We start from the raw sequence: 10,991 nt of genomic DNA on the forward strand, positions 1-10,991 counted from the left end.
GTAGTAAAATTTCAAAACAGCCCTTGTTCACTAATTTCAACCTTATGACATGCACATTAGAAACATATCGATTTGGGTTATGTTATATCTCTAACATGTCAAACGGTTAAATATCTAATTAAAAAATGATATGAAAGTAGATTCCTCTGAAAGAATATACATAATATGTTGTTTTTGTTAAATAAATCACAGTTGTAATTTTTAAAGCATGACAACAAATTCAGAATTTGTAAAATAACACAAACTAACAGAGTAGTCATACCTTAGGAGTTAGGATTATGTCCTTGTTCCTAAATCTTTGCAAACACACGCATTCTTAAAGAATAACTGAATAAAAAAGTATAAAAAGGACCAAACCAAACATTAAGAAATTAAAAATAAATTTTTGTTGAAAAAACTTTTAAGATTATAAATCTTTAGACGGTTTTCAAGTTTTCATTGAAATAGATGCTACACAAAAAAAAAATAGCATATTAAATAAGCTTGCCATTTTGACCCGTCAAAAGAAAGAGCAAAATACATGATTCGATCTATTGTACGCATACTGAAACAGTTGTTTGTAAGAAAACATACTATTTTTTTAAAATTGATTCAGAAAACATCATACAAACAAACCAAACTTTATTTTGGAATCATTGAATCAGGAAAAAAAAACTACAAAATTTGTTTAGACTTTCAATAACTATAATTGATTAGCCTTTAAATAAACATCCATGAATGCATTTCAAACATAGTAACAAAGTTTATTAAGGAAGAATTAGGGTAAAATGAATTATATTACATACTTTGTAGAAGATATCGATTAAACGTTTCTTCATGATTGATTATTGCATAATCGAAGCACTAAACATAGCGGTAGTGATTACAAAGGTTTGATTGAATAAGCTATTGCTAGGGTTAGAAGGTTTGATTGAATCTGCCGTCAGATGCTAGATGTGAATTTGAATTTGAAGTATAGTTTGATTTAAGCTATAATATTGGATTATTAAATTTAATTGAATAAATTTAGGAGTTGTCATGTGGCACTTTAAAGGCTCCTGGTTAATTATAAAAAAGGGTTGTTTGAAAACCCATTGTTTTATTAGATAGGTAGATAGAAAGGGCAAGAGAGTAATTTCACCAAAAACTCTTAAAATTAAGAGTTTTGATGATGACACTATACCTTGTTTATGCTTTTCCAAAAAATGGGCAGGTTACATTTTATCCACCATGATCTTCGGTGATTAACATGCTCATCTCCCATGTTTAGCTTTGATCTGTTATATTTTTTTTTCATCTTCATTATGCTTATTTCATTTATAGGGATATTTAACATTGTTTGATGCAAATATACAATTTCTTAATAAAATTTAGTCATTGGTGTAGAACTTAAATGATTACTCATTTGACACTCAGAAAGCCCAAATTTAAGACTTTTAAAATAAACGTTATATAATCATTATCTATATCCATAGGGGGGATGAAGAGTATATAAGGTATCTGTTGACGTAAACTTTAATCTACATAAATAAATCCAAGATTTGTAAGCAATAGTTTTCTAATGTGTGCAGATTCACAATCTGGCTGTTAATGCTTTGCTATTAGAGTTCGACCATGATTTGACTTCTGCTTCACACGAGCTGTCGGATTCGGATGAGGCCACACCATGTGTACTCGCTTTTCGTGCCCTCTGAACATTGATTTAAAGATGCCTTGCTGATGCTGTTTCATTAGGCAATATATTTGCTGATGAAATGTTGCAACATTTATACAGATGGCTCTGCAGGTTCCATCACTTTGCGTGTTAATGGTGGCAATAAGACCCATTTGTTAAAGAATGGATTGATTTGAGTCATTTCAAATCAGTCAACTGGTTATTTGGGTCTACTTAAATTAGTCAACGTGTCAAACCGGGTAGCTATTATAAAACTTGTTTCTTTTGTCTTGTAATTCAGTCCACGGTCAAAACTTCATGATCCAGCTCTTCTTAGAATGCTTCAGAAAGTCATGCAAAAGGTGCTTGCACTACTGTTATCTGAATTTAGAAAATTAGGCGCCACGATAATATTCGCCAATTATTCAAAAGTGATAATCGACACCGGAAAGCCAGACTTATCTGCTGCACAAGCTTACTGTGATTCTTTACTGGAAATTCTAAAGAAAATGTTAGTACTTTGCATTTTTTTTAACTTTTAAAGCAATATTAAATTTATTTATATTTATATACTTTTTTTTTCTTTTTTGGTTTAGCCCCTTATTTAAGTTGATTGAGTTTGAACCCACACAATTCTGGCATTCACTTTTATTCATGGATCAGGTTAGCTAACTTGCATCTTTACATCAACTTTTGGTACTCTATATTTTAATAGATTGGGAAATTACATTTATACCCTTATACTACAGTACAACTATGGTGGAATTTCACCTAAATCAGATCAAACAAACGATGACTCAAAAGTGCCGAGAGCGTCACATTGGAATATTGCAGAAAACCTGCATAATGAGACTCAGGTAATTGAATTATTGGCATTTTTCTTATCATTAACATGCAAAAAATTATACAATTATATAACTGTCAGTTGATACCATCATACCAGTTGATCTCTTTTTCATAGGATCACTTTAATTTAATAGTCTCTGAGTTTTTGTACCGCCCGTGGGAGTTTGCACAAGATCAAGCCAACAAAAGAGCAAACGTAAGAGATGCTGCTGACTCATGCACTCCATCAATTACTGCAGCAGCTGCTGAATGTATCCAGTCACGCATGACTAAACACATTCAGAAGCAGGTCAAAGTTAAAATAATAATTTTAGTATTGGTGGAATTTACATGTATTTTGTTTTTTTTAATCATAAACTCGTGTATTTTAATTTATTTTACAGATTATACCTGACTTCACAAAAGGACTAATGAAAATAGTTAGTGCTCTTTACAACAGAGAAAAAGGCAAATCTCATGCACTTGAATTCATTAAACACGTGTGTGCCGTGCTTGCACTAGACCAGAATGTGCAGGATGATATTCGGGTATGCTTTGTTCAATTTTGTTTTTTTAATGTATTGGTCACCTGATTATTTTTTTATTTGCAAATGTTATTATTTCGTTAACCGTTAATGTTTACTACAAACTGCAGATCATGAAGAGAAATCTGTTAACATTAGTGCATGTCAGGGAGTTTGCTCCAAAGGCACAGTTTCAAAAGTACTTGATTTCATTTACACTACCCGATGTGATTTGCAGGTAATATAATAAACGTGTGTTTATTTTTATACAAAGACTGATTTTGTTATTATATGTATAACTAATTTAAAAACAAAATATGAAACAATTTGATTTTGTTTTCAATTAATTCCTATCAGTTTTATTATTTTTATCATAGTTTTATATATGATAATAGGCTTGGTCAGGCTCGGAAAACAACTCAATCTTGATAACTGAAGCTCGGGCTTGTGATCGTTTATTAAACAATCCTATTTTTTTTATTAAACAAGCTTATTTTAAAAGTCTTAGGTGGCTGTTGAATCGGCATTGAAATACGCTTCACTTGGATCTTTTAGTTGTGATCAAGATACTGGCTAAGTTTTGGTGAGCGTGTAAATCAGGTTATTTGTCTTCTAATCTTAATATATAAACATATGATCTTTATTCTATTTTATCGTTAAAGGGAACAACTCAAAATATATATTCTTATATTTTGAATTAGTTGATTTTGGTATGAACAAAAGAGTCAAATGGGTTGAAAGTCGCCTAATGTATTTTAATGTATACGATGTTGTAAATCGTTTATTTAAAAAGTTAGAATATTATTTTTCATATATTTTCAGTCGGAAGTTTGGAACCCCTTTGTCCGTTAGCCTGTTTTGCCACGTCTGTGTCATTATACTATAGATGGTGAATTGTGTTTTACGGGTCAAACGGGTTCAGATAAGAACGAGTCGTTTACAAAAACATCATATTAGTTCAGGTCGTTTAAAAGAAAACAACATTTTAATACAGGTTGTTTTGGAAAACATCATTTTAATTCGTGTTCAGGACAATTTGGGTTGCGAGTAAAATAAGTTCAAGTGAAAACGGATTGCTAGCAAGGGTTGTAAAATTCAAAGTAAATTTACCATTTTGCCCTTTGTAATGTTTTATCATGTTTTACTTATATTCTATATCACATTACATTGCAGAGTCATTGTTAACTTATGTTCACATTGCAGGTCACGTTTCCTTTTTCATAATAGGTACGTCATGCTATTTCTTTTTAACATTCGTTTAATTAAGTTTGTCTTAAATAATATCATTAATTTTTTTTGTTTGTGCCGTAAGCTGAATAGGTTGTCCAAGAACATGACAATATTGCTAAAATGAATCTCTTTTAACACAATACAGATTATTTCAATAAAGGTAATTATGCTAATAAAATTGTTAGTTAGCTCCATAAAAAAAGTTAGGGTTCCTTAAAAAGACTCTGCGTGTTGACGGGTTGAACCCGATCGTTAAAACAAACCTCTTTGTGGGTTGACACATGGACGTGAAAGTTGTGTCACAGATGAACACTAGCACATCCTATTTAACTCAAAAAACGGAGTTATGTTGGTTACATATTATGTTTTAAGTATTCGATAATACACATGATCTGATTAAGTTTGATGTTTCGTAGGTTACAACCCATTTCTATATGAACAGGTCAAAATTAATTAGCAAACCTTAATGGAAATGGTGTAGGCAGTGGATGATAAAGTTGTACATATTTGAAAAAGAAGTATCATAATGTGTATTTTTGAAGAACGTAGACACGAACTTGCGGACAACAAAACAAGAAATGGTCAACATAAGACACAACGGGGGAGTTATTGTTTACAAGAGTTCTGTGCTGAGTTGTATACAATTTATATATGCATATTTTTGGTTTAGATGAGTTGTGTACTTGGTTTGAATTTACAAACCAAATGAATCTAATATTGGTTAAATCTTAAAACAATGAATAATAATAGAGTTTATCTAAAAATATTACAGTAAATCTCGAGCCAATATATAATTTAACAAAATTGAATATTGCATTGCGTATTATTGCTCTGCCGCATCGCGCGGGTACCTACTTGTATATACTAAAGATAAAGATAATTATTAATTATTATTTGCATTAAGAAATTGTATCACCCTAATATGTTTTATATTTGTTTGTTTGTGTCTATTTAAATGCGTTCATTTATGTCCGTTTATGTATGTGTTCGTTAATGTATATGCATATATATTCCTTCATGTTCGTTTATCTTTGTTAAATATGTTCATTTATGTTTGTGAGCTATTTGTTTAGATTTTTAATAAACGAACATAAATGACCATGAACATGCTTATTTTTTAACCAACAAACATTAATACACATATTTGTTTGATTAAATGTTCGTGTTCGTTTAAAGTTAAATGAACGAACATAGACATGCCTATATGTAAAAATAACGTAACTACTTATAAAAGAAATTAAAAATTATATGGAACGATAAATTTTGCAGCCTACAAGTTATAAACACAATAATCAATTTAAAATTATAAAGTAGCATGGTCAACCCGATTAACCCGACTAACCCTACCCGATTAACCAGAAACCCGAATAACCCGAACCCGACCAACTCGAACCTTAATAGGGTCGGTTTCGGGTTAGATATTTTTTAAGGAAACCCGACTAACTCGACCCGATAAACCTGAAACCCGATCGGGTTGACTCGATGAACACCCCTATATCCAATCTATGTGCATGCTACTAATAGTGTTTCACAACCGAAGCTGACTGTTTAGTTTATTTATCTTTAGCCATGTCTTACCAAACAATGGCAATGTGTTAGGACAATTTACACCCGTTTTCGACTCCCGGTCGTGCTAGCGCGACTAAACTGGGTGGGGTTCGTCAAATCTAGTAGTGCTACTGAAACTTCCTCATTATACACCGTATATTAACGGTCCAAGAGTGTAAGGACTTTCAAGTTTTGTAGTGTGTACACTATAGTACACATGTAATAATACCGTATTACAAACTCAATATTTGTGTACATGTTTCCTCCATCGAGAAAATATGTAAAAGAGAGAGGTCGTGAAACTTACCTTAGATTTGCGTGCAAAAATAAATAGCAAATATAAACCAGGTTTCGCACTAACGGTTACGTATTACAAGTAATCGCATAAGTGCGTGTGTTCATGCAATTTGACCAAAAAAAAGTGGCCAACAATCTCATCGTCCTAGAGTTCACGTAATGACTCACATATGCAAACAAGTTTAACCCGATAACCTGTTAGTGATTACATTAATTTCAATAGTTTAAATGAAGTTCTAAAATGAACTGTTAGCCAAGTATAAACCAATAGATCAAACGTACCATCGTTTAACACAAATTCATAATATGATTTATATTGTAATGGCAGATTTTGACATGCGCATACAGATTTTATTAACTAACCAAATCGTAAAGTTTTGTTATAAAATTTTACCAAAGAATACCACATATCTTAGGTTTTTAAAACAATTTTTCCTATATTTTTCCAATACACATAAAAATCAAGAAATTTCTACTAACACCATAAGGTGACAACAACTCATTTAATGTGCAATATAAAGTTTTGATTTGGTTAAGTTTCTAATACTCAACAAAATTGAGCAAGGCCAATGCCTAACTCAAAATATCAAGTTGAAGAAGTAGAACCAACCCATTTGAACTTGTCACAAGAAAGTTATGATATCAGGAATCCTGGTCAGTGAATCAATCCCTAAAACATTTGACACATGCACTTGTAAATTCATAAGCATTATTCAAAACTCGTTCAAAAATCACATAATTTATCTTTATAGAAACTAGACTCAAAGTACTACATCTTAGCTAGAACCAAAATCAATCCAAAATACTTTTTTATCATCATGATACATGACTTTCGTAAGGATTTTAACCGGTGGTACTACAATATGATAAGACGGGTAAAGCTGTGATTGTGATGGGTATAGGAGATTGTGTGAGATTTATTCGAATCTTTGATCCGACATGGCTTGTGAACCTGTCTGAGGGTGATATTCATGTGCTTTTCAAGAATCAGATCAGATGGGCTAACAACAAAGATAACAAGCTTGCAATGCAGTTTCAACGTGATGTAAGAACTTGTTTTGCTTTTGGAATCAACTGCAGGGCGGATTGGAAGACCAAGCGCTTTTTGAAGTGATAAAGACAAATCACGAGATGAGGGGGGGGGGGGGTTGTTGATGCATATTAAGTCGTCTCGGTCTTTGCTTACCTAGTTTTGGTCTTTTGTAATAGTCTAGGGACTAAAATGTAATTATGGAAAGCCCATTCGCTAGGGTTTGTCTAACGAATGGGGGTTTGAGCTGTGTAGGCCATACGTTGGATATGTCAGTGTATGGTTTAGTTTATTAGAGGCCACTCGCTATAGATGTTAGCGAATGGTGTAGCGTATGTGATGGCATTCGCTAAGTATGCTTAGAGAATGAGCATGAACTACATATAGTTTGTAATCTATATTCTAATTAACAAATCAATCATTTATGTAAGATCAAGTGTCCAAACTCTGTCCAATTGTTATCTTAAAATACACAGTAACACATAGTAACCCTAATTGACCATATTCGACTATAATTATAAGACTAGATCTAGATAACGTATGAATCATGAGTCCTCATTATCGTCGAAGAAGTTTGAAATTTCATTGCTTCACGGCGGAATTAGAAAATAGAATACACATTTCATTCATGATATACCGCTCATGTCTATGTATGGTGTTTGGAGTACCCTTTAAACGTAGTATCTCTACCTTTTGGGATAAATGTATGATATGCATTTATCCTACTCTTTTGAGACTCTACCAATAATTTTACTGGATATTATTATATTTAATTATTGTATTTCATTTCGATACATGCCATTGTGGTCCTTTTAGGCTAAAGTACTAAAAAGGTTTTTAGCATTTTAGGAAATAAAAACGAGCACTTAAATTGTGCCCTAAAAGGGGAGATGCAAAGAAATTAGAAGGTGAGGAAATCTTCATATTCAAACTAGCCTCCATAGACTTGAATCAAGTATCAACCAACCTATGGCAGAACTTCTCAATTAATTATTAATATTTTCCAGTATTTGTTTCTAAAATATTCGATGTTTTCCTCAAACCATGTTCAACAGCTTCCTTCTTCCATCCATGTATTTCCTCCTTCCACCTCTTTCTTTGACCTTGAAAAAGACGGTGTTCACTTCAACCATCACCACTATCACCACCACCTCCACCACCATAACTACCAGTTTGTCAATGGAGATTGTTTTTATCATGCATACAACACTCTTGCTCCTCCTCCTCAGCATCAGCAGCCTTGTAAAGGATCAGGGTTTCATTATTCTGATGACAACAGTAATCTTTTAGAGTCAGTAATTTATCCCTCTAAGAAAAAGGTCCCAAACATGAAGAAAGACGGGCACAGCAAGATCCACACAGCTCAAGGCCCTAGAGATAGGAGGGTCAGAATGTCCATTGATGTTGCAAGAAAGTTCTTTTATCTTCAAGATTTACTAGGGTTTGACAAAGCAAGCAAAACCCTTGATTGGCTCTTCACCAAGTCGAAAACCGCAATTAAGGAGTTGGTTGAGGAAATGAAACACTGTTCATCTCCTGGTGCTACTGATAAATGCGAAGTTGTTTTTCAAAGAAACCCTCAAGACAAGATCAGATGACGAAGATAAAGGGAAAAAGAAGAAACCAGCACCCAAGTGTGTAGACGGAAAAAAGAAGCGAAAATATAGATCTGTAGTTGACATGAATCATTCAAGGGCTGAGGCGAGAGCAAGAGCTAGGGAAAGGACTAAAGAAAAATTGCAAACTAAAAAGCTTGATAAAGAGTCAAAGAATGTTATGCGTGATTGCTTCCATTCTCTAAGTCCATCAAATGTAACACAACAATCAAGCTTTTGGAGTCAGATTGAATCAAAAAAGGATTATAATGAAAGGACTGGTGAGTCAATTATGAAACCAAAAGTCCCTATGTCATCTTCTGTGTTGTATGGCTATCAGCACAATGTTCTTGTGCCAAATGATCTAAGCTCCCAAATCAAGTACATACGTTTGCTAAATTTGGATTAGTTCACAAGCAGCCGTGTCTAGATTCACAAGATCAGGTATATTAATAGCTGTTCACCTACTGACACACATATCTACTTTTTACCGAATTGGATTAAGCTTGATCAAAGTGATTGTTGTATATTTGTTTGGATAACAGAATCTAGGTTGAGTGAGAAGATTGTGATCTCCACCAAGAATATTTGATGGATCATCTGGAGTTCAAAGATGTAAGCCCATAATTGTGACTAAATATTAACGAACTTGATTAATTGAGATCTTTAATTTATTGCATGTAAGGATTTAACAATCGTTATTTAGCTCCATTTTCTGGATGATCTATGCCTTAAATGTCTTATAAAGTATTGACTCCTAACTATCAAGGTTATATTATGCATTTCAGATGTTTAAAACATCATGATGCAAACAATGATGATGTTTTCTATATGAAATCGAAATTGTAATTTGTATTTAAAACCAAATGAATCCATTATAGACGGATTGAACCATTTCAACGATTTGGAAGAAACATTGCAGCACATCATGAAATAGCAAGACAGTTCGGTTATAATCGATGAAAGATAAAATCTTCAGCAAAAAAATTCCATAAGTAAAACCACTAGTCTGAGTTGCCACTGATCAACCTAACTCACCTGTGAAGCAACTTGTTAGTGTTGATGCATAGTTGGGACTGATCATAGTTGCCCCTGATCTCAGTTATCACTAGTGATATTCGTTAGTTCCCAATGATCATTATTATGCAACTTATAACTAGCCATGTATATATGAAATATTTCCATCATAGTTTCTTTAAGGCAAATTGAAAGCTAGGGGATCAGGTCCTGAGCCTTGTCGGGTCTCGTTGCAAACGCAACAAGTGCACTGTGGTCCTTTGGAACTCACCAATATTAAAGGGCCTTAATTGTCTTGTAAAACACTTGAGGATACATATGGTGTTTAAAATCAGAATTGGCTTGATAAAGTGTATACTCCACACCTGTTAACTCGAGTAGATTTTGTTCCAATTTTTCATTTTGTGACTTTTGAGTTTTGTCAGTAAATCCAATTACCACAAGATGTCGTTTATGACACTGATTCAGAAAACGTCTATAAATTGGTTATCAGGCTCAGGATGTCATAATAGGTACTTGATTCTAAAATTGTAGCATTATATCTGTTGAAGTTAGTTTAATTATATCTGTTAAAGTTAGTCTAATGAGTTTGAATGGCCGGACATCAGAACATGCGCATTGCAAGGAAATAGTTTAGAGACATTCCATAGTGATAACCATTTGGGTTCATCATGCAATCTTTGCTTAACCCACTTAACTTCGATCTTGTTATAAACATTTAACTCCTATTGTAATTTTACATCTTCGCTTTTCCACTGAAAAATAAAAGGATAAGTTTGAGCATTTTTTTGATTTAATGATATCCATCCATGCACTGCTGAGGAGGTTGTACGTTTAATGTATCTCTTGCAGATTTATGAAAGAGCTCATAATTTGAATGTTTGATCTTACTATAACCTTAATTTGTATGTAATATATAGTTTTATGTTGATAATTATAGTCCAACCACTATAACAAAATAAATGGTTATGTCTCTTAATTTTTTTATGCAATGGTTTAATCTTTTCAACTTATTGTCTTATTCAACCTACATACAAGTGGTTGATTTTAAAAGAAGACCGATAAAATTTAGAGATTTAATTGATAAGTTAAGAAAAAAAGAAATAAAATCATTTTACCTTTCTTTGTACAAGAGAAAAAAAGGTTTAAGGATTAAACCACTATATAAAACAGTAAAGCACCAACTAATCAGTATTATTAGTGCAGTAGTGCAAGTAATGTGTTTGATTCCTAGTCTTTAGGCATTTTATTTTACGTGTATCGGGGTCTATTCAAGTTTAGGGTTTGAGATA

The 10,991-nt window shown here is 32.8% G+C and overlaps 1 pseudogene; it reads left to right on the forward strand.

Annotated features, from left to right (window-relative positions):
* The first annotated feature begins 7,941 nt into the window (after nucleotides 1-7,941).
* LOC143596452 (transcription factor DICHOTOMA-like) lies at nucleotides 7,942-9,091 on the forward strand (annotated as a pseudogene).
* Nucleotides 9,092-10,991: the final 1,900 nt, after the last annotated feature.

Source organism: Bidens hawaiensis, unplaced genomic scaffold (genome assembly GCF_021521415.1).
Source record: "Bidens hawaiensis isolate Kalapana, Puna unplaced genomic scaffold, B.hawaiensis_p1.1 tig00046434_1, whole genome shotgun sequence".
NCBI lineage: Eukaryota > Viridiplantae > Streptophyta > Magnoliopsida > Asterales > Asteraceae > Bidens > Bidens hawaiensis.